Source organism: Podarcis bocagei, assembly GCF_964188305.1.
Source record: "Podarcis bocagei genome assembly, chromosome: 4".
In the NCBI taxonomy this organism is placed as follows: Eukaryota; Metazoa; Chordata; class Lepidosauria; order Squamata; family Lacertidae; genus Podarcis; species Podarcis bocagei.
The window spans coordinates 67,080,895-67,103,783 of NC_138128.1; the positions used below are offsets into that span (position 1 = coordinate 67,080,895).

The 22,889-nt window shown below is 42.5% G+C and overlaps 1 protein-coding gene and 1 long non-coding RNA gene across 2 annotated transcripts in view; both read left to right on the plus strand.

The window, feature by feature from the left end:
• Positions 1-22,889, plus strand: part of ANKRD1 (ankyrin repeat domain 1) — a 209,111-nt gene that overhangs the window by 161,901 nt on the left and 24,321 nt on the right. The window lies entirely within an intron of this gene.
• The window catches only part of LOC308584807, a 223,025-nt gene that overhangs the window by 3,784 nt on the left and 196,352 nt on the right, over positions 1-22,889 (plus strand). Inside the window, exon 2 of the long non-coding RNA XR_014007023.1 lies at positions 14,423-14,565. This is a non-coding gene — a long non-coding RNA (uncharacterized lncRNA). The remainder of the gene's footprint in view (positions 1-14,422; positions 14,566-22,889) is intronic.

Below are 22,889 nucleotides of genomic sequence, written 5' to 3' on the forward strand. Positions count from 1 at the left end.
TAGTATCAGAACGATCCAAGGAATAACAGCAGACCTTCTTAAGTTCAGAAGCTTTCATGTACATATAATGAACATCATTCTTAAATAAATAAACACCTCCTGCAAAAATGATTGCTTTGGGGCCCAGTAAGCAGACTGCATGAAAGCTGAGTGTAATGGGGAAAGTAACCATAAAGACTTTGGAGGAAAGAACTGGTATATATTTTTGTTTCTTTAGAATGAAGGATTAAGGATGGATTTCTCCAAGATTAAGTTAATTTATCCCTTCTATTTCAAATGCAATAGAAAACCCAAATTTGATAAATGGCAATTATTTTACTGATTTGTTAATTATTTTGCATGATTTATATTGTAATGGGGTTACCATAAATCCGGATTTTCAAACCGTGAAATTAGGCTATGTTGTAATTGCGATATTTGTTATTATTTATTGTATGTAAGCCACTTTGCCCAGTCATTTGGAAATTACCTTGACCAGGGCAGGGAAGGTCAGTGCAATGCAGTCTGTTCCCACCCATCAGGTATAGAGCAGTAGGTGTACGTACCTAACACAGATGTTTTGCCGTATGGGACTGAGCAGCAACTTTCAACCGCCCTCTTCCTCCTCCAGCGAAGGTGCATAGCACCCATGGCTGGCCAAATTATTTTGCCACCTGAGTCAGAAAATCCCACAAGCACCTCCTCTTCTCTCCGTCAGGAAAAGTGCAATAATAATCAATAAAATAACAAAGAATCTGCTGCCCTTTCACGACACTCCATGCGTGCCACCTAAGGCAGCCACCTCATTCTGCCTAATGTCAAGGATGGCGTACTTTAGCCCGCTTTCAACTTGCAGTCGTGAATCATGCAGATAGCCCACGTCATTTGGTTTGCTTTCATCTCCCATCATTGGGTAAAGAAAAGGTGACTATTTGTGTGGTATATAACTCTGGAATTCCTGGCATTCATGACTTCCTCAGCACGCTGTCATGCCTCTGCTTCCTCCTCTGCGTCTGGACCTGCCAATATTAGATCCCAGTTTCCAGTTTGGGAAGAGACATTTTCTGGATGGAATCTGATAGGCACATGCCATGCAATCTGCTATTAGTTTTTTTAAACAGAGCAGTAGGAAATCTGTCTCTCACCCACAGGAAAAGCTATGAGTTGCACAGATGTATTTATTTATTTTGAAGAAGAGAATATGCCTTGCATATTGCGCTCGGAATGCGCACTGCGGCCCTCTGCAGGATTTCCAAGGAGCTGCTAACTTCATCCCACAGGGACAACGTGAGCCTTTCGTGTTTGGGGGGCCATGAGCATCTCCACATGGGTGTGCTTGCCACGTTGCAACTGTGTTTGCTGAAAATGGGGAGCTTCATATGCACAGCACTCCTCAACCCACAGAAAAGGGCATATTCAACGCGGACATTTTCGTCCATGGGCAAAACCCTAAAAATGATACCTCGCTTTAATAGCAGCCAGCAGGCAACATCCAGTCAGATTGTTTTGCCATTGAAGGAGCTGAATCTGTCACATACAATTTTGTGTATGCCAAGCCGTTTTGGGCAAACCACTTTCCCCATGCCTGACACATCATATATGACATCAGGTGCTGGAAACTTCGCTAAAGTGAAGCAGAATCGGGAGTACCCTCTAAAAACTCCTAAGTCTGCTTTTGAATAAAAAAATATATTAGTGCATTTGATGACACAAAGGGTCTTCCTTTAGCAGGTGTGGCTCACATATACATAATTATATTACAGAAACAATGCAGTCTCGAGTTACCTTCACCCCTAGGAAATCAAACCTATGATATAAGGTGGGCCTGGATCCTCTGAAACACTTCACTACTCAGACATTGATGTGTGTGTAACTTTATGCAAAATTTGCCTTTTTGGCATAATTTATTCAGGAAGCGCAAGCAAGATTTTCTTGGTGCAAAACATTCTTCATCTGCTTTAACATACCCTTCAACATTACTCCAGTGAAAACAGGGGTGTCCTATTTAATAACAATAGTAATATTATTTATACCCTGCCCATCTGACTGGGTTGCCCCAGAGACTCAAGGTGTCTTCCAATGTATATAAAAACACAATAAAATATTAAACATTAAAAAAAAAACTTCCCTGTACAGGGCTGCCTTCAGGTGTCTTCTAACAGTTGTATAGTTACTTATATCGTTGGCTCGGGGGTCACATAAATCCATACCCTCCCTTGAAATGGGGACGTCCTAAGGAAAAGCTGGACATTCTGGGATCAAATCAGAAACTGGGATGGCTTCTGTAAATCCAGGACTGTCCCTTGAAAATAGGAACACTTGGAACTCTAAGGAACTATTAATCACAGACCAAGAATTTTTACCATTCTTTCTCATCATCTTTTCAATATGTCCACACCCTGAAATGCCCCTTGCCTTTTGCCCGCATTTACTGTCAACTGCCCCCAATCTATGCTGCAAATAGCAAGCTTGTCATCCTGATAAAAAAGATTAGCTAGGCCCCGATCAAAATTAGCAGCCTGTGCCCTTTCCCCAGACACTTCTGTCTGCCTAAATTTAATTTTGGATGTTCAACGAAAGTGAGGCTCCTGATTAGTTAGCGTAAGGATGAAATTTGATATTGCAGATATGCTGGCTGGGGAATTTAGAATATGGCGGAAGTCCAGCTATGCCAGCATAAACCCAGACGTGGCTCTCACGAAATGAGATATTGTGAATATGGCAGTGCGACTCCAAGCTGGTTTGTCTAAAGCACTGGTCCATCTGCACTGCCAGTGGAAGGCCCAGAGGCAGGAGGGGCCAGAGACATGAGCATAATGTTGACATGATAAGGGAGAAGCAGACATAGACAGGCAGTGTAATGTAGTGGATAGAATGTTGGACTACTAGGTATAAATGGGTATAAATGCAATAAGTAGATAATATGCCAAACCCTATACACCTTTACACCACAGTCCCATTGCCAGCAGCATTACACTAGTGAGGAAAACCATGCATCAAACTCAACGGAAGGCAAAAAAAATGATCTCCCTGCCCCCAAACTCCTCCACCAAAACTGAGCAAAGGATTCAGACCAACTCAGTGCCCATTTACAACCCACCAAAAGCAGTATATAAGCACCAGATGGGAAGACCATAACTCAGATGTAAGGGTACATAGCCCCTATATTTCTCTGGCCTTGTGTTATGCACACAAGAGAGAACATTGGTACGGGAACTATGGAGAAAGGGCACTTGTTGTCAACAAGAAGGGTGCATTGCTGATGCTTGTCTGCTCAGAACTCCTATAGCTTTTTCTGTCATGGGACTCCTCCTGACACAAACACCAAACAAGACACATGTACACAGGCTCTGCTACCATTCTTCCCCATCAATGTTGTGAATTTTGGGGCAAGTGACTCAGGCAGCAGTTCAAAGTGCTGGGCTTGGGCTGCAGTGATGTGCTCCTCTGCTAGAACAGATAGTACACACAGTTTGTCTTAACTTGTAAAGCTGGCAACGGGGACCTGCATTACCTGTATGTTCTCTGCTTCCTCTCTTATAAGACAGGGATAAATTTGCAGAAGAGGAGAGCCAGTTTCCACACCACAGATAATGTGGGGCCTGTGTATGCCTGTCTCTATCTATGTGTGGCAGCTGAGACACTGAGATCACTAACCAGCATTTGCACGTGCATGCTGTGTGATCAAAAACACATTCATCGTCCATGCATTGTTGGTCCACTCCTGTGATGCAGATTCTCTTCCTATGGGTCTGTGGATCTTCATCTTTAGCCCACCAAGTAGAGGACACCCTCAAACAATAGAGGACTGTCCTTTATAAAGTAGAACCCAAGGCTAACTGACAGGGCCGTCTTAAGCATATCCACCACCGTGGTGCAAAGATCCCCCCCCCCGTTTCCCAGAGTTGTTGACCTTTTCCCAAGCCTCTGCAGGGATCACTCTCCTCCCGCGGAGGCTTGGGAGGCAAGCTGCACCCCTGCCAGCCATATGGTTGGCAAGGCGCTGTAGCACCCTGCTTGTGGTTAACGCTTAGCTGGAATGAAATATTCAACGCAGCAACAGAGAAATTAAAATAATAATTTATTTGTCAGACAAATAAATAAGAGGCACAGTGGTATATAGTTACCAAGCTCTGGCCTGGCTCCTGCCATTATGGCCAGCCCTTATATTCCCTTAATCCAGCCCCCTTTGCTCCTCCTGTGGCTGCCTCTGTCCAATCAGCCTAGTTGGATTTCCTATTGGCTGATTGCTATATCCAATCCTAAAAGATACACCCACATCCTCCTGTCCTTATATGGAACACAAACAGCTATATATTGTTACATCTATAAATGACAAATAAGTAGTAATATATCTTACATGTGTCTCAACAAGGAATCTTAATTACCAGCTCACCTCTTGCCCTCCCTGCCCTATTGCCTTCTAAAACAAATGGTTAATCTTAAATTTTTATCTTAAACATATGTCAAGGATCTTGAGTTTCACATCAACATTGAAAGATATCCTTCATTTGAAGGTTTCTAAACAAATGTCTGACAGCCATATATCAGGACAGCATTTGATGGCGTCTTCTTGTCTGGCAAGAGGCTGGGCTCAATGGCCCCTGTAGTCTATTCCAACTCTAGGACTCTATGATTCTATGAAATAAGAATCTAACATCTAAATTTGTTACTTTCTAAATCCTTTGCATAGTTACATTTAAGCCAATATATTTAAGCTAATATATTTCATACATTATCATAGGTAACCTTTTAAAAGGAATAAGGCCTTTTTAAAGTAGAGAGAGAAAGAGAAAAAAAGAAGAACTCAGTTTAAAACAGTTTCAGAAGAAGGCTCTTCAGTTTACATCCCCCCCCTTCAGCAAGCTGCTTTTCCCATTATCTGTTTAAGGAAGAAACAGCTTTAAAAAGACTTCCTAGCTAGATGCTTTAAAAAGACTTCCCAAAAAGCCTCTCTTTCTGCCAGCTAGATGTTTTTTCTCCCATTTGCCTCTGGCCTTAGAAAATACAGCTCAAGGTTTTAAGAGAGGCCCATGGTATCATTTTACTATTTGCCCATTCCTAATTATATTTATCTCTGCCTTTGTTATCTTCTGTAACATGTAGGGTCAATGTCCTGCTCTTAGTCTGTATTTTCAGCTTTTACGACTTTGAGAATTGTTTTCTGCTATCAATCAAAAGGGGCCCCTTGTCTTAGGAGAATGGCCAAGGTTTTCTCTGCCTGGCATGAAACGTTTGAAAATTAAGCCCTCTTTAATATACAAGTCCTGATCAAGATATAAGCCAATATATGCCTTGATTAAAAATGCAGTCTATATTCAGATGCCACATTCCCCCCTTTCAAGCTCAAGGACCAAGCGTCCTTGATAGCTTGATCTGCATCATATTCTGAGTTAAAGCTGTGTATAGGGCCATGATATGAGGTAGAGTTTCATTCGAAATCATCTTGCTAATTGTACTTCTAAAACATGAAATGATACATGGCATCATACATAAAACCATCACTACTACCGTCAAGAAAAACAAGCAAGACATGTGGCCAACACACGGATTGCCTCACCATTATCAGAAATGTTAAAGCAACAGGCATTCCCTGTCAAGTTCAAGACTCCACATAGGCAAGTACATAATCCATTCCCATTTTCAGCTGCAAAATGCGGCTCTACTTTCATCCAACTGTTATGCAATAAGTCTCAAACTCTGGGCCGTTACATTGGTTACAAGTTCCACTACTGCTTGCAATCAAATTATTCTGTTTAGATTATAAATAGGATCCCGTGCCCCTTGTATGAGCTCACCAGGAGGCAGGATCATAATAGGCTATAATGCGCTCTGGTGGCCAATCATCAGTACCGCTCCAACTTTGGGTACTTTCTCCTGCTATATGAGAAATATCAGCGTTTCTTCGTGTTCGCTTAGCTGAACTAGTGGGCATAATCCAGATTGGTGGTAATACCCATCCCAGGAAACAAGTCCCACTCCATTTGGAAGGGAGTTTCTTGTATGCCCATTCTCCACATATCCACCACAACCATGGGTCTGAGGGTTTTGGTATGTGGAGTGCATAAGGCGAAATATCACAAGGGGTATATAGTTCACAGTGCAGTATGTTAGATTGCCTTTCTCTGTCACAGTTATGTTAGATTGCCTTTCTCTGTCACAGTTATGTTCCATACCACTTTCCATGCATGAATAAAAGGGGTTGCACAGGGCAAGGTATTCCAAGTTCGATAGGTAGTACCGTTTGCCCAGGTATGACTATTCTTAATATAATCCCAAGTATAGTGGCAATGAGAAGAGCCTATCATGGTAGAATCAGCTGCATCTGATGATTTATGTACACAGAATTCCCCTTGTACAGGTATAACTCGTAATGTTTAGTTGAGTTCCATCCGGGGAAATTCTGTACTTCTGTTTGGTGTGGCATTTCGCTTACCATACCAATAGCATTTAATGGTATCGGTAATAAGGGCATACCTCCCTCTGAATCATCTGGCCCAAGAGAGCAAACAAGGCAATTAGTCCTATTTGCAACATTGCCTACCATTTCAGCTAAGCCTACCCACATATTGTGGTCATAGCGGAATCCATATTTAGCAAATTTGGTCAGATTCAAGGACCCTCCCCTTCCCAAGGGATCAGGATTAATAATAAAATCATGTTGATGTCTAGCATATGCATTCCTTCCACAAAAGATTACCGTATTGTGATAGCATATAAATATTAGTCCCTATATAATTCCCCCAGTGACAGAAATGGGGAACCACCAAGACCAAAACATATATCCCAAGGATCCCCAATGTGTAATATCTCTGATAATTGTTCCACAAGGGGGCAGTCAATCAATTGTATAAGAGAATCTTCCCTTTCACAGTCGCTGGTTCAGACGCTCCTCAAGCTTCAGGCGTGCGCAAGTCAGCCAGCTTCCAGGGTGTGGCTGCAGCAGGCCGGTCGTCTAATGTTGCCCGTGACCTAGCCCGTTCCCCGTAGGGCTAGATACAGGGGTTTTTGGAGAGAGTCAGTTTAAGAGGATTAGAGGGGTCACCTTTGCATGTCCAACTGCCTTCGGACTTCTTCAAACGGGAGTGATGAATCCAGGGGGGGTCACCTCAGCTACCTTCACCGCTGTTGGAGTAGAGAGCAAGACGGTGTAAGGTCCACGCCACTTAGGTGCAAGTGGATCACGTTTCCACTCTTTCACCCATATGCTATGCCAGCCTGAAGCTGATGAATCGGCCCGGCAATGCTGCACGGCGTGCGCTCGAGGGCCCACCTGTTAAGATAAAAAAACAAACAAACAAACAAACACGGGAGAGAGACAAAAACACGGGAGAGAGACTGCACTTGTCCCTGTGTCGCATGGTCTCCTATTTGTTTGAGGTCAGCTGGAATATCCTGAACAAAGGAGGGCGGCCTCCCATACAGGAGCTCAAAAGGTGACAACTTAAGTCTTTTTGTGGGTGTGCACCGAACACGAAACAGTGTTATGGGTAACACGTCTACCCTCCTGAGACTTTAGACATATTAGTGGGATTCTGGCATGCCCTGCAGATACCTTGCACAAGTGTCTGGCGATAGGTGGTAAGCCTGGCCAGGTGAATTGCATTGTTTGGATCCCAATTAGGATCTTCCAAGGGAAAGTTGTAAATATTTCCCACTCTGGCCTGCTCACGCAAATATATCTGTGCCTTTTCAATTATGTCTCTCCTTTCCTCAGTGGTGAACAGAGTATTCAGGAGCTGGCGGCAATCTGTCCAAGTAGGACTGTGAGTATTTATTATTGAAGTCACCAAGTCCATCATAGCCTGAGGTTTTTCTGCAAAAGATGGGGTGTGTGTTTTCCAATTCATCAGATCTGTAGTCGTGAATGGAATATATTGCAGGGTCGAAGTTCGAGGTGGCCGTGGTCCGAGTTGCCCGTTAACCAGCACAGGCTCCTCAAGTGCATCAAATACTCTTCTGAGAGGGGCTACTACGTGATCTTTCTCTTCGCCTTGCTCTAGGGGCCTCAAATCATAGGGGATGGTATTTGTCCCAAGGCGTTCTTTTAGCAGCTTTATACGCCTGGCTGTATTGCTTGCTGACCGATTAAGGTCTCCCTGTAACTTCTGTAATAATTCTCTAGGACTTGGATGTACAGGGGTTTGGGGTAGGCAATCAGTTGTTTCACTAAAAGAGACTGTAGATGGAGTTCTACTGGGACTCACAGATGGAATAACCACTTCTGCTTGGGCTTTATTATAGGCCTCCAATGCCTCCTGAAGATATTTTTCATAATCTATCAAGGAATCAAGTTCTGTGACTCCACCCCCATTATTCATTCCACTTTCTTGCCTTGGGGTTACAACTGGTGGAGTGTTTGGATTTATTTGGCAAGATTCCTTTCCTAGCTTTGGCTTTTACAGCCAATAATTTGCATCGTTGGACTTTGCATTCCCTTATCCATGGAGGATTTTTATTTAATGTGCTCAGCCAGGAATCTATATATGAAAATTGTTCTGGGCACCCTCCAGTCTCTTTGGCGATGTTAGACGAAAGTTTGCTTACTAAATTTATATCAAAGGTTCCTTGAGATGGCCATTCAATATTTTGATTCGGCCACTCTAATTCACATAACGTTCTCAGGCGCTCTGGCGTCAGTTTGACTCCATATGCCCCTGAGAAGGCTTTCTTAAAATTATTTAACATACATTCAAGAGGTGTATTTTCCCCTTTTGAACCCCCAACTCCCATTGTATGGCCCTGTGAAGTATCCACTCAGTCACTCACACACACGCTTCGTGGGTTTCCTTGCCCAGATGGAGTCGCCTCACTGGGAACCGAAGTACTACCCACTCCACACTCAGGTCAGCTACAGATTGCTCTGTACTTTCTCACACATACAATGCGTTAGATACTTCACCACACACTACCTCCCATTCTTCCCTTTTCCCCCACCAGATCACCATCTGATGTATCCAACCACCTAGCGTACTCAGTTCCCACTTACTGAGACGCAGAAGTTTGATCAAGACTTCTCTTCCTCCCAGTTAATTGGAGGGCCAAAAATCCCTTTGTGCACTTACCCCTGGTTGGTTCCGTTTCCCCCCGGTCCGTCGCCGCCAGTGAGCAGGGTATCAGACAGACGAGACTTCTGCGTTCCCCCTGGAAAAATTTACCAGTGCGCGCTTGGGTAAGCAGTTTAGAGATCCTCTCTCTTGTACCCTGCTCAGTAGAGCGAAGGGGCTGCGTTCCAGCAGACCACTTATCCGAGTCACAGGAGCACCATAAAATGTAGCACCCTGCTTGTGGTTAACGCTTAGCTGGAATGAAATATTCAACGCAGCAACAGAGAAATTAAAATAATAATTTATTTGTCAGACAAATAAATAAGAGGCACAGTGGTATATAGTTACCAAGCTCTGGCCTGGCTCCTGCCATTATGGCCAGCCCTTATATTCCCTTAATCCAGCCCCCTTTGCTCCTCCTGTGGCTGCCTCTGTCCAATCAGCCTAGTTGGATTTCCTATTGGCTGATTGCTATATCCAATCCTAAAAGATACACCCACATCCTCCTGTCCTTATATGGAACACAAACAGCTATATATTGTTACATCTATAAATGACAAATAAGTAGTAATATATCTTACATGTGTCTCAACAAGGAATCTTAATTACCAGCTCACCTCTTGCCCTCCCTGCCCTATTGCCTTCTAAAACAAATGGTTAATCTTAAATTTTTATCTTAAACATATGTCAAGGATCTTGAGTTTCACATCAACATTGAAAGATATCCTTCATTTGAAGGTTTCTAAACAAATGTCTGACAGCCATATATCAGGACAGCATTTGATGGCGTCTTCTTGTCTGGCAAGAGGCTGGGCTCAATGGCCCCTGTAGTCTATTCCAACTCTAGGACTCTATGATTCTATGAAATAAGAATCTAACATCTAAATTTGTTACTTTCTAAATCCTTTGCATAGTTACATTTAAGCCAATATATTTAAGCTAATATATTTCATACATTATCATAGGTAACCTTTTAAAAGGAATAAGGCCTTTTTAAAGTAGAGAGAGAAAGAGAAAAAAAGAAGAACTCAGTTTAAAACAGTTTCAGAAGAAGGCTCTTCAGTTTACATCCCCCCCCTTCAGCAAGCTGCTTTTCCCATTATCTGTTTAAGGAAGAAACAGCTTTAAAAAGACTTCCTAGCTAGATGCTTTAAAAAGACTTCCCAAAAAGCCTCTCTTTCTGCCAGCTAGATGTTTTTTCTCCCATTTGCCTCTGGCCTTAGAAAATACAGCTCAAGGTTTTAAGAGAGGCCCATGGTATCATTTTACTATTTGCCCATTCCTAATTATATTTATCTCTGCCTTTGTTATCTTCTGTAACATGTAGGGTCAATGTCCTGCTCTTAGTCTGTATTTTCAGCTTTTACGACTTTGAGAATTGTTTTCTGCTATCAATCAAAAGGGGCCCCTTGTCTTAGGAGAATGGCCAAGGTTTTCTCTGCCTGGCATGAAACGTTTGAAAATTAAGCCCTCTTTAATATACAAGTCCTGATCAAGATATAAGCCAATATATGCCTTGATTAAAAATGCAGTCTATATTCAGATGCCATTAGCTGGCTGGCATGCAGGGAAAGGGGAGGCCGCCAGCAAAGCCGCACCGCTCCCCTACTCACTGGGGCGCCCCTGAGAGGCTAGCGCCCTGGCGCAATGCACCAGTAAGCCCAATAGGAAAGACAGCTCTGCGAACTGACACCCACAACCACTTTGCAGCAACTTCACTATTGTGTGATTCCATCCCACTGAGGAATGAGTCTGTGATTCATGCCATGCCCATGTGAACATAGCTAGTCATGTGTGACCAGGGTCATTCACAGCTCTGCTCTTAGATGTTTTCATTCCATATCTTCCCAGCACTTCTTTCAAAAACAGCAATTTTCTGAGGTATAACCGGGACTTACTGAGCGCATGTAGACACACCACACATTAAACATAATTTCTCATTGCTTTCAGCTTTGTTAATGTCCATAAAGGCCAGAGTCATCTTGCCCTTCTGTTTCCCCTCCTTTCCCCAAGCCCACAACCGGGCTCTTAAAGACTGTATATCATAATAACCTGAGGAGGCCAATTCCAATCTGGCAGGAAAACTGCCAACTCCCAGTTTCTAATGCAATTAAGGCGCAACAAGATTGTTCTGGCAATGTCTTAAACAGAACACTTTTCATTAGTCAGTAGCCAGCATCCCAGTTGAGCTGGGTCAAGCTGTTTCTCATTTAAAGGCACCAGAATGTTAATTAATGCCTTACATGTTAATATTAATTAGCACAGAAGAAGGCTAATTTGTAGCCAGTGTAGGCACTCCCACGAAAAATCCAGTTTCCCCTTTGTAAACACAGCATCTGGGACAAAATGTTCACCTTCAAAAATAAAACAAAATACTGGTTTCTCTTGGAACTGAGAAAATGAACACATTGCTTTGGTTGTAAGAAGCAAGTTATTCAACCAGTTTGGTTGTACTGTGTGTGTGTGCTTGTTTTTCCTTTCAGCCTATGGCACATCCAAGCATAACAGTGCTTTGGATCTTGGCTGATGTTTCTAAGACATGTCTGGGAAACATGCATATGTGATAAACAAGTTTTAAACTAAGTAGCAAGCATGTACAAATGGTGGTGAGCCGGCCTAGATCTCAGTGTCTTGCCACATGTACAGGTGGAAAGGCAAAATTAAAGCCCACATAATCTTCTGTGTGGACTCTTCCCTTTTTGCAGAAGAACCCAACTGATGCAACAACAACAACAGAGCAATAAAACAAAAAACATAAAAAACTTCCCTAAACATGGCTGTCTTCAGATGTCTTCTAAAAGTCAGATAGTTGTTTATTTCCTTGACACCTGATGGGAGGGCATTCCACAGGCCACTACTGAGAAGGCCCTCTGCTTGGTTCCCTGTAACTTCACTTCTCACAGTGAGGGAACCACCAGGAGGCCCTCAGAGCTGGACCTCAGTGTCTGGGCTTAACGATGAGAGTGGAGACACTCCTTCAAGTATACTGGGTGAAGGCTGGACTGGCTGGATGCAAACGAATGGTAGGAAGAACCAGCTGGGGAACCCCCAAGGGAAGAAGGCTCAGAGCCTAGGGAGTGGTGGTGGGACAACAGAGAGTGGCCACAGGAAGAAGACTGGGAAGAGGTGTCAGAAGCCAAGGAGGTAACAGGGCTTAGTGAGCTGGGAGAGTTTGTGGCAGAGAGGAGTCCAGAATCAGAGGCAGAAGTTGAAGCAGCCGAGGAGGAGGATGGAGGCCAAGAGGCAGAGACGAGTCAGGTGAAGAGTCACAGGTGTCTCCTCCTGCTGTGATAAGCTCCCCTCCCTCCTTGTCTCCCAGAGCCAGAAGAGGCATGAAAAGGGCAGAGGAGAGAATGGCAATACACAGACATAGTCTTTGATTGCTTAGAAGAAAACGAGGAGAGGACTTAGACAGCCGTGGGAAAGGAGGGACCTTCAGTCTCAGCAACTGCTTAATGGGGGTGAGAATTTTCATGTGGGATAACAACAGCAGCAGCAGCAGCAGCAGCAGCAATAGCAATAGCAAACTGATGTCAAAATGTGGAGAACTGAAGACTGGAAAAGTGTGAAATGGAGAGAAACAAAAACTGACCAATCTGTCCATCCACAGGTGGTTAATGTGCATATTACTTCACTTTGAAACATGATAAGCCCACCTTGCTGCATGTGGGGACCTCCATGTTCATTCTGCTGAGGGGCTCCCTAGATATCTGCCCTGCAGTGCACACTGCATATTTCTTTCTCTTCTTTCTCTCTTTGCCTCTCAGGTGTTCCAAAGTTTCTCCGTAATCAGAAACTTCAGAAGCTGTGTTTTTTTTTTCTTTAAAGCAGGTTGATTAGCCTTGATTGTGTGAATAACTTTCTGCTGCTATCAGTCCCTCGCTTGGATCCTTCTACTCCTGCATTTTTCCAGCAGAACAGATCCTTCAGTCTGTCAGTGCCTTTTTCTCTTGCTCAGGATTGCCAAATGGAGCCGATTTTATTACTCTCTTTAAAAGTAGGTGGAAAATCACATGACTCTTTACTGCACCAGTAAAAGGGTTTTTATGATAAGCGGCCACTCACTTTTCATTTGTCTTTCTTCAGTGCATCCATTGGCAATGCCACCTGACATATTACCGATTCAGCAATAATTCATTCATTTCAGCACCTCTCATTTTATGGATTTGACACATTTCCAAAAATGGGGTCATAGAGGATTTAGGTGTGTGTGTGTGTGAGAGAGAGAGACAAGAGAGTGGGAAGGGATAGATACTAAGGGTTCTTCTCAAGACTGGATTTTCATTGGCATTAGTTTCTGTAAAAATTTAACAGGTTAGAGGCAGAAAAGTGCACCAGGCAAACAGAAGTTATTATTTCCTTAGGAGTGTGAATAGAAGGCTGAAGATAGGAACTTTTAAACTCACAACACAGTCATTATACACTTACAAAATACGGCTCTGTCCGAGCATCCTTTGAAAAACTGGGGCAATCCCATTTAATGCACATTTAAAGCACGATACTCTCCCAAAAGTATTCCAGGAACTGTAGTTTGTCAAGGATGCTGAAAATTGTAGGGAATACACCTCAGCTCCCAGGATTCTTTGGGACAATCCATGTACATTTAAATGTGCTTCAAAGAGATGGTGTGGATGTTACCTGTGGTTACATTTTGACATAAGTTCCTAGGTTGCCATTTGTCTGTGTTTATTTACTGACATGGTGCCATCATTGTGCATGTCATTATATAAAGTTCAGGGGAGAGGTCCCTGCCCCAAGTAGTTTCAGTCTACAGTATTAGTCAACACTAAGGAGGAAGTGTTGGAGGAAGTATTGCCAAGGTTAAATGGGGAGGCAACATGTGGTTGTTTCAGTTGCATGTTCTCATCATGCCTATCCAACCACATTGGCAGGGAATAAATAATAAAATCACCAACATTAGCATAGGTGAGGGATGTGAAATATCTGGTGCTACTTATGCAACAGAGCACAGATCTACATTTTTTGGGCAAAGAAGATGAGCAGATGGAAGCCATGCAACGAGATGCAGGAATTTATTTCTACATTTATTTCTACCTACTTCTTCCAAAGTGATGCCATTTTACATTTCAGTAAAAAACAAGAAGGGGAAAAATAGGTTCAAAAGGACTCTTAAATTTAATATTGGGCTTAGAAAGCAAAGCAATACCTTTTTTTTTTTTTAAAAAAAGAACATGTATTCTAGCTATGTTTAACTCTAGCAATCCTACACGTAATTACTTGAAACTAAGCGTCATTGCACTCAATGGGACTCAAAGATCTGTGCCATTGGTGCGTGTACCTGATACACAAGCCGATTTCATTGTTTACATCCATGGTCACTCATGTCTGGTTCACAAATGCATATAAAGTGGTACCTCGGGTTGCATACACTTCAGGTTACATATGCTTCAGGTTACAGATTCCGCTAACCCAGAAATATTACCTCGGGTTAAGAACTTTGCTTCAGGATGAGAACAGAAATTGTGCAGTGGTGGTGCAGTGGCAGCAGGAGGCCCCATTAGCTAAAGTGGTGCTTCAGGTTAAGAACAGTTTCAGATTAAGAACAGACCTCCAGAACGAATTAAGTTCTTAACCCGAGGTACCACTGTACATCACTTGTGCAGTCTTATTTATTTATTTATTTATTTATGACATTTATATACCACTTAATTCACATTTCTAAGCAGGGTACATAAAAAATAACCCACAGAAAATGGGACAATAAAACAATGAACAGTTATTGTAACATTTTGCATGCACACATACTCAAGATCAATGGGTCTTACTCCAGGAAATTGCATGATGATGATGATGATAAAACTCTTTCAAGTGTGTGAAGCGTTTCACATGCATGATTTACGTGTAATCCTTACAGCAACCCTGTAAGTCAGTATTAAGAAAGCAGCTTTGATTTCTCTGCAGTTGATAACTGGTAGCTAAATATGTGAGCAGACATAACATCCAATCTGATGAGATAGGAATATTCTCAGTGTTGACCCACTTACAGATGGAAGTCACGTGAAACTGACTTGTAGGACGATACATGGCATAGTGGGTAGAATTTCAAAATAGATCTGGGGAGAGGTCAGTCTCCTGGCTCTGCCATAGAATTGAGTGGGTGACCTGTGGCCACTTGCCTGCCCTACCTTACAGGGCTCTTATGAAGATCAAAAGATAGGGGAGAACCTTTACAACAGATGCTACTGAAGGGAGGGATAAAGACATGCCAAAACTTGTACATTGGCTCAAGAGTCTTGGGGCAGCAAGCACAGTTTAAATATTATTTTTATTTATGTATTCTTTGTAGCTGCACTGATATTCCCCCAAGGAGCTAAGATGGCCTGTGAACTTCACCCCTCTCCTTTTTCTTCTCACAGCGATGCTGCAAGGTAGGCTGAGGGACAGTGACTAGCCCAAGGTCACCCTCTGGAGAGTTCAACCTTGGTCTTGGAGGTCCTAGTCTGACACTTTAACCACTACACTACCCCACTCAGGCTCATTAATTTGTTGTGAATGCATGTGGTCTAGAACTGGACCTGGGACAGGGTTGAAACCACCCACATTCCTAAATAGCACCCGTGCCTCAATAGTATCTATTGTTCCTCTCCCATCCCGTTGTCTCTTTCAGCCATTAAGGATGGCATGTGATGCCAGCAGAGTTCACAGCAGTCTCTGCAGATCATGCTTTTGAAAGGATTCCTTGCTCTGCTACAAATATGGTGCCGTCATTTTCTTTCTGGCTGCTCCAACTCATTTCCTCCCGCCCACCTCCTTTTCCTTACTTCAGTAGAATTTTGTTGCTAATATTAGCAGCCCTGAGCTACTTTATAACCAACCCCCCACAAAAAAACCACTTTTTTTTAAAAAAATAGCTGAACATGCAATTGTTTGAACGCTCCTGACAGATTTCTCTTACTCTATCTCTAGCCTTTTATGTTGTTTCGCTCTGCTCTAGAAGTGTGTTAAGATCTATGCACTATTCTTTCTTTGCTGTTGCTGTTACACTTCAGAAATCTGTTTAAGGGAGGCTTGTTAATATTAATTAAAACCAAATGAAAGGGCTATACCCCCCCTCCAAAGCAGGGTATAAATGGGAGAAATTTAGTAATTCAGCAAAGGGGCTTTACAGCAGCTCGTTTTTATTTCAGTTTAAAATAAGTGCAATATTATATGCCGTGACTCCTTCCACAATCCTGCAAACCCTCCTGTTTGAGAGTGGAGCCTGTATCCTGATGGGCTTCTTGTGCTGCGAAAGAGCTCTGTACACAGACGCAGAGGCAACATTCATAATGTTTCACAGATCCCTGCTGTTGCTATGGAAATCAGTCCTTTTTAAATCTATGTGCAAATGCAAGCCTCTCTCTTGGAGCAAAAGGTGTGCATGAGTCAAATTATTTGTTGTGCATTATTCCCTCATGACCTTAGTGCCATCAGGGGAAGAAAAGGATTATTATTAACATCTCTGAAGGGAGTGCCTGTCATCAGGAGGAGATTTGCAAGTCAAAGCGACTCGAGGCGAGATCGTCTGCCAAGCACATTTTCTGTGTCATGTGCAGTTGATTGGTTATTAGAAATAGTTAAGAGGCATCTACTCGGAGTAAGCAAATTGAGAATGGAAGCCTTTGTGCAAGAGGGAGGGAGGGAGAAGAGCCAGGAGTGAAGCAACAAATAGATATCGGAACCAAGGCTGGCCCTACCATTAGGCAGATGGAGGTGGCTGCCTCAGGTGGCAGATGCTGAGGGACATGGAGCAGACAGATCCTATTATCACCTTGCCCTGCACCCCTTAAGCTAGCCTGCTGCTCTCAGGTGCAGTGGAGGATGAGATCTCATTACTACTATTTGAAATGAAATTCACCTGCCAATCTGATGGACAGAATGAGACGTCTTTTGGTCCTTTGCTTCTGGCAGCAAAATATATTGAGTCAGCTTTGGTTAGTGTACCGCTGTGGGGACTTCATTGCAGTTCCTCCACTATTTTTACTGGACTGAATTTTTGCTATTTTCTGCATTCCTTGTGCTACTCGGGCGATCTTAGGGTTGTTTCACACATTATGATAGAAAGAGCATTGCTTGCCTCTCCCTATCAGTCATCCATGTCTCTCTATTTTTTGTAATATTTGAAGAGGGAGACATGCATACAAGTGTAAGAAGCCCATGCCCTGGACGATAGAGTTGGAGACAGATGAAAAGAGATGAAAGTGCTGTGATAGAGGCACTGTTGGGCACTGTTGCCATTGCTGTGTACACACACACACACACACACACACACACACCCCCTTCTCCCCAGCTGTCATCATTAGTCAAACATGATATGCAGACTTTAGAAACAATAATCACCCACCCACCTACACTGCTAAACTTGTTCACCAGAGGTGACAGAGTCAAGAAAGTCACACAGACAAAGTCCAGAGAGAAAAGAAATCCTGATAACACTTTATTGATGAAATGGAAGAAAAATAGTGTTTAATTTGTGGAGAAAGAAAAAGAGATGTTTTGTGTTTCTTACCTCAGGCCTTTTACATAGCAAGGAGACATTCAACCAAACATACAAAGCAGAAACTCCCTTGAAACTACACAACCAACCAGGACATGTGCCATCTCAATGAAAATCATGCCGCTGTTACTGGTTGCTAAGCAATACCTCCTCCACCACAACCCTCTGGGTCAACTTGGTAGTAACAGAATTAGCCCTTAGTTTATAAACTGAATGATCCCTGCTAATGCACTTCTAACTGCACACATGTGAGACAGTGATGCCCCTCCTATATTTCTGTCCACCTGCAGGAAAGGCAAGCATTCATGTAGCGACTTATTTCATGCGCATGAAGGGAGGTTTTGATAAGAAGGACCATTCACACATGCTATCCCTCACTGACTGTCGGGTACTTTATGTGGAGAATGGCACCCATGTGGTTTTTCAACCGGGATTTCTGCACATCCGCATTCTTTTGACAGGATACTCTGAGGAAAAATTAACTTCATTGTTCCCATTCTGGGATGTGGGATTTTGTTGTTGTTGAAGTAAGAGCTCTGTCTGTGCAGAACAATAATTCAGCTGATTTTGCATTCCATGTGTGTGGGGGGAAAGTAAGTTGGAATTAATCAGCAGAGATTTTTTTTTTACAGTTCAGTATTTAAATTCCTATTCATGTTTCTCTTCATATTTCACACATTTTGATGGTTTCCTACACTTAGCAATGATACTGATAAAGTAACTAGGTCACACATTGAATATGCTATTTATTTGCAAATGTGTCTCACACTAACAGAGCGGTAGCATTTTTTTTCTTCTTCCAAATTTGAAATGTTGAGTTTTGTGCAAACTAAAAGCAGATGAAAAAGGCTGCATGCACACCATACATTTAAAACCGATGGCTTCCTCCAAAGAAATCTAAGAGCTTCAATTTTCTGTATTGCAAAATTTGGATAAGTGTGAATTTCTAGGGTGAGCTGTGCTTTAGTTCACGTATTGTTTTGTGCTGCCCATAACCCACTCATAACTCTGCCCTGCTCCACCTGTTCCATTGGTGTATTTTTACCAGAGGAATGGTTCTGCTGCCAGTATGTTCTACTGGCATATCAGAATTGTGCTACCAGCATATTGGGGGTTGGACTAAATGACCCTTGTGGATCTCTTCCCATTCTATGACTCCATATCTGCCATGGCAGACACGTAACTGGCCTCCTGCCAATGTAGCAGAGTTTCCATTTAGCTCTTTGGATTCCTGTGAATATTTTTAACAATATTATAAAGCAAATTATGTGCTATGCACATAAAGAAATATTGTGCCCATGGCTCCATTTGATAGCTGATATGCAATGGTACTTAGTATTCAAGTATATTTGACAGCTGGCACACAATGGGACACCATTTAGCATATGGCAGTAATTGATAGATGGCAAGCAATGGCATTTAGTACTTAAAAGCTGGCAGCTTGTGGGATTTTCTATTTGATGCCTGCCATAACCAAAACAAAATCAAAAAGTCGAAAGCACTCAAATGTGGATACGGGAAATAAAATTCTCTGCTCACAATCCAAATTTGTACTTCAGATATGAAATGTCACATTAAACCTTTGAAGAATTGGCATGCACCCATACTAGCATTCCTCAAATACCTTTAATGACAACCTTAAGAGACTTCAGTCCAAACAGCTCAGAATAAGGATGCTAGCATCCCATACTGTGGCACGGACAGTTCAGCGCACCGCAGCCAATCTGAAGAATGCGCCATCGTCCCCATGTGACATGAAAACTGACCCTGTAAACAGCGCACCATTTTTAGCAATTAGATATCTATTATGAATACCCAGCAGCTGCAGCTGGGAATAGTTTCAGGCATGAAGTGTTTGCATTCTCTATGTATAGGCAGGTTTTGTGTGTATGTGTGTGTGTGTGTGTGAGAGAGAGAGAGACAGAAAGAGAAAGAAGGAGATAGACAGCTGCTGCAATTTGGTTTATTATTTGTTTGTTCAGCCAAGCCCCTTCTGTTTTTGTGACATCACATAACTGGCCTTGACTTTGTGGTGTTTATGAATGTACACATACAAAAAGTGCACCCCCAGTTTGGATGTGTACATGTGTTTTTTTCAGTAAATGTAGCAATGGGGATGAACGTGCCTATTTAAACACACCTATGAGTGCAATGGGAAACCTTTCCACTTTCCTTTCCAATAGAAATCTTGTGACTTAGATATTTCTCCTGCCATAGTCACCTGAGTTCAGACCTTCCTTTGCTGACTAACTTGCTGAATTGTATCTGAACTGCGGTCCCAGAGATGGACCCTCTACTAATACAGCTACTGAAGAGCTGAACTACACAACATTCAGGTGTTTCACAATGCACAACTGTTCCTGGACTATGCCAATTCAGACTACAGAGGTGGCGACTCCATAACTGAATGATCACCTATGTAATATACCATGGAACTTGGCATGCCACAGAGAAAGATTGTAGCTTAGCCTCCTCTGACATACAAGCTCCCCATGGGCAGTAGGGCTCTCCACCTCCTCCTTCTGGCAGACCAGAGATGCAGTCCTGTGAAACCTCAGGTCCAAATAGTCCTAAGCACAATGATTGGCTTTAAGAATCTCTGGTGGCAAATCACCATCAGATTTACAATATGTTAGAATCCTTAGTATGAGATAGTAGATGAATTACATCAGTTGTGGCTTCTGGTGTTGGTCTGCCATAATGGAGGCAGCTCCCATGACAGCGGGAGATTATTGGAGAAGGAAAAACAAGGATGATTGGGGATAATTCTCCTTGCAAGTTCCCCCCAGGTACAGGGGGGAATGGGCTTCACTCGCAGTTTGTCTCGGTACCTGGTTCTCGCTCTGGCATGGAATGCGGGGGGCAGGGAGGCGCTGAGTTCAAAAGCACTTTGCCTGCCAATAACCCTCCTACGCCGCCATTAAGAAGCAGAGGTTCTCCTGTTAATAAGAGTTTAATTTTGACTAATATACAGGCGCATGCTAGAAGAGATGAGATCATAGACTGCAGAATTGAACCAGCTGCAAGGTCGTTAAGGTTTGAACTTGAAAGGAGACTTTATTCAGTGCAAAAAATGGGGTGGGGGAGAGGAGCCTATGGCTTCTTGATATAATCCCCACCCCCACAGTTATGATTTGGCAACCTTCCCTGAAATGCTAGTTTAAATTATGTATGGAGACATGGACTGCAGCTATAGAATATAACACCAAATGGAACTGTGTGTGCAAAAAAAAAAAAAGGAGGGAAAAGGGAGGAAAGCTCTATTTTGCAAAACAGAAACTTAGAGCTGACTTTTCTTTATTCTCTATTGTTTGTGGATTGAACTGAATGACGCTGGAAGGACTTGGAATTTGGTTTGATGGGTGGGAAGTACATCTGCTTAATTTCGGGTGAACAGGGGGATGAATGGAAACTGTGTGCTTGCCAAGGAAGGCTCATTACTGAGTTATCTGAAGTGTGTTTAGATCACTCTCCTTCCCAGGCTGAGGGGGGGAAATGTTGAAAACAGGACTTATACTGGAACAGTGTGATTTTCACAGCTGCTGTCGAAGTTGTAAAACAATGTGAACACAGATCTTCAGGAGCTTTTTGGTAAAAGTTGTAAAACAATGAACCATGCGATGGAGCAATGGAGAAGTTTTGAAACAACAATGGGATATTAGCTCCGCCCAAGGCATGATGGAAGCATCAGCTGGGAAAAGATAGACATAATATTTTACAAGATTTTACAAGGACAGGAAGGAACACCATGGACAGAATAATTGTCACACACAGGAGGAATAAGGATATAGGTTCAGCTATAAGTTTATAAATGATTTAATGTGTCAAGATGAATGGATGTAGTTAATATTGCAGTTGTTAAATAAGGGATGGTAATTTTGAATGGAATGTAATTGAGAGGAATAAGATCTTGGAACACAGAAACAAAGTAAATTATCAAACCATCAATTCTAGCACGCGGGAGACCACCTAAATTATATAACCTGGCATCTGAATGATTTGGATTAGTAATTGCATTGTAATTTGGCATTGTTATAATGAGGCTACCATTGGATTATTGTAATTGAAAATCAATAAATATTATTGTTCAGAAAAAGAAAAAGAAAGAATTACATCAGTTGCACACCATGCTTTCATTTATACCACATTTATAGGCCCCTTTCAGAACCTCCCCTCTCAAGGCATCTGCTAGCTATGCCATGTCCACACTACACTATCTCCTCAGAAAACACACATAAAGCCTCCATTAACACGCACAAAGTCTCTGCTTTTGTGTTTGTTTCTGAATACGCTTGTTAAAATTAAAAGGGAAGATAAAACTAAAGTGCCCTCTGCTTGGTGTGAACTGAATAGAAAACTTTATAAGTATCAGTTGTTGCATTGGTTTTATTTTGTTCTTGTTTATTTATAAAGAAACAAAGGAATCTGACCAGGGGTGGAGAACCTACAATCCTTCAAATATCACTGGACTACAGCTCCCGTCATCCCTGATTGTTGACCATGCTGGCTGGGGCTGATGGGAGTGGAGTTCAACAGCAAGAACGTCTGAAGCATAACGATATCTGGTCCCTTACTTCTGAATTAAGACAAAAATCATGATGGATAGGCATAGGAGCAATTCCTAAGGGCTGTGGGGGCTTTGGCTGCCATAATAAAATATTTGAAGGGGCTGGGCCTCCACAAAGTTTATAGGCATTCCCATTCAAATGGTGTGAGTGCACGGCATCATGTGATAAGTTATGTGGGGTGGGGCATACCTGGGCCGCCACAATATTTTATTCAAGTTGGCACCCCTGTGGATAGGTCTGTTAATAGATAGTTAAACAAAACCTCCTGTTATGTACTGAGTTGAATAAGATCCAAACTGCAGTATTTCACCTCCATACTCAGCAGTGACTGAATACCAAATACTGTGGGGCAGGAGGAAGGGGGAAGGACATTCCTGTTCCCCTTGTGGATTTCTCAGAAGTAATTGGTTGGCTACTGGTGAGAACAGAACAGTGGACCTGGCAGATTTGAGGCCTGCTACTGCAGAGATACCATATTCAATTCATTTCAGTACTGATGGGAGACACAAACCTATTTCAAGAGAGTAGAGATGAAATTCAACAGAAGGGATTTCTCTGTGCACAGAACCACTTCTGTAAAATGCGTCTGTAATTTTAACAGAAGGGATGAAAGATATTTGTAGCAACTGCTCTCTCCATAAACCTCAAGCAGAAATCTGGTGAATTACCCTCCCCATTGCTACAATTATAGAAAAATGTGCAGCACTTAAGCCATTCATATTTGGAACTTTAAATACTGTTTTTGGTTGGCAGGTGGTTGATCTGTAAATGTCAACTAGCACAAGGGAGATATAGAGA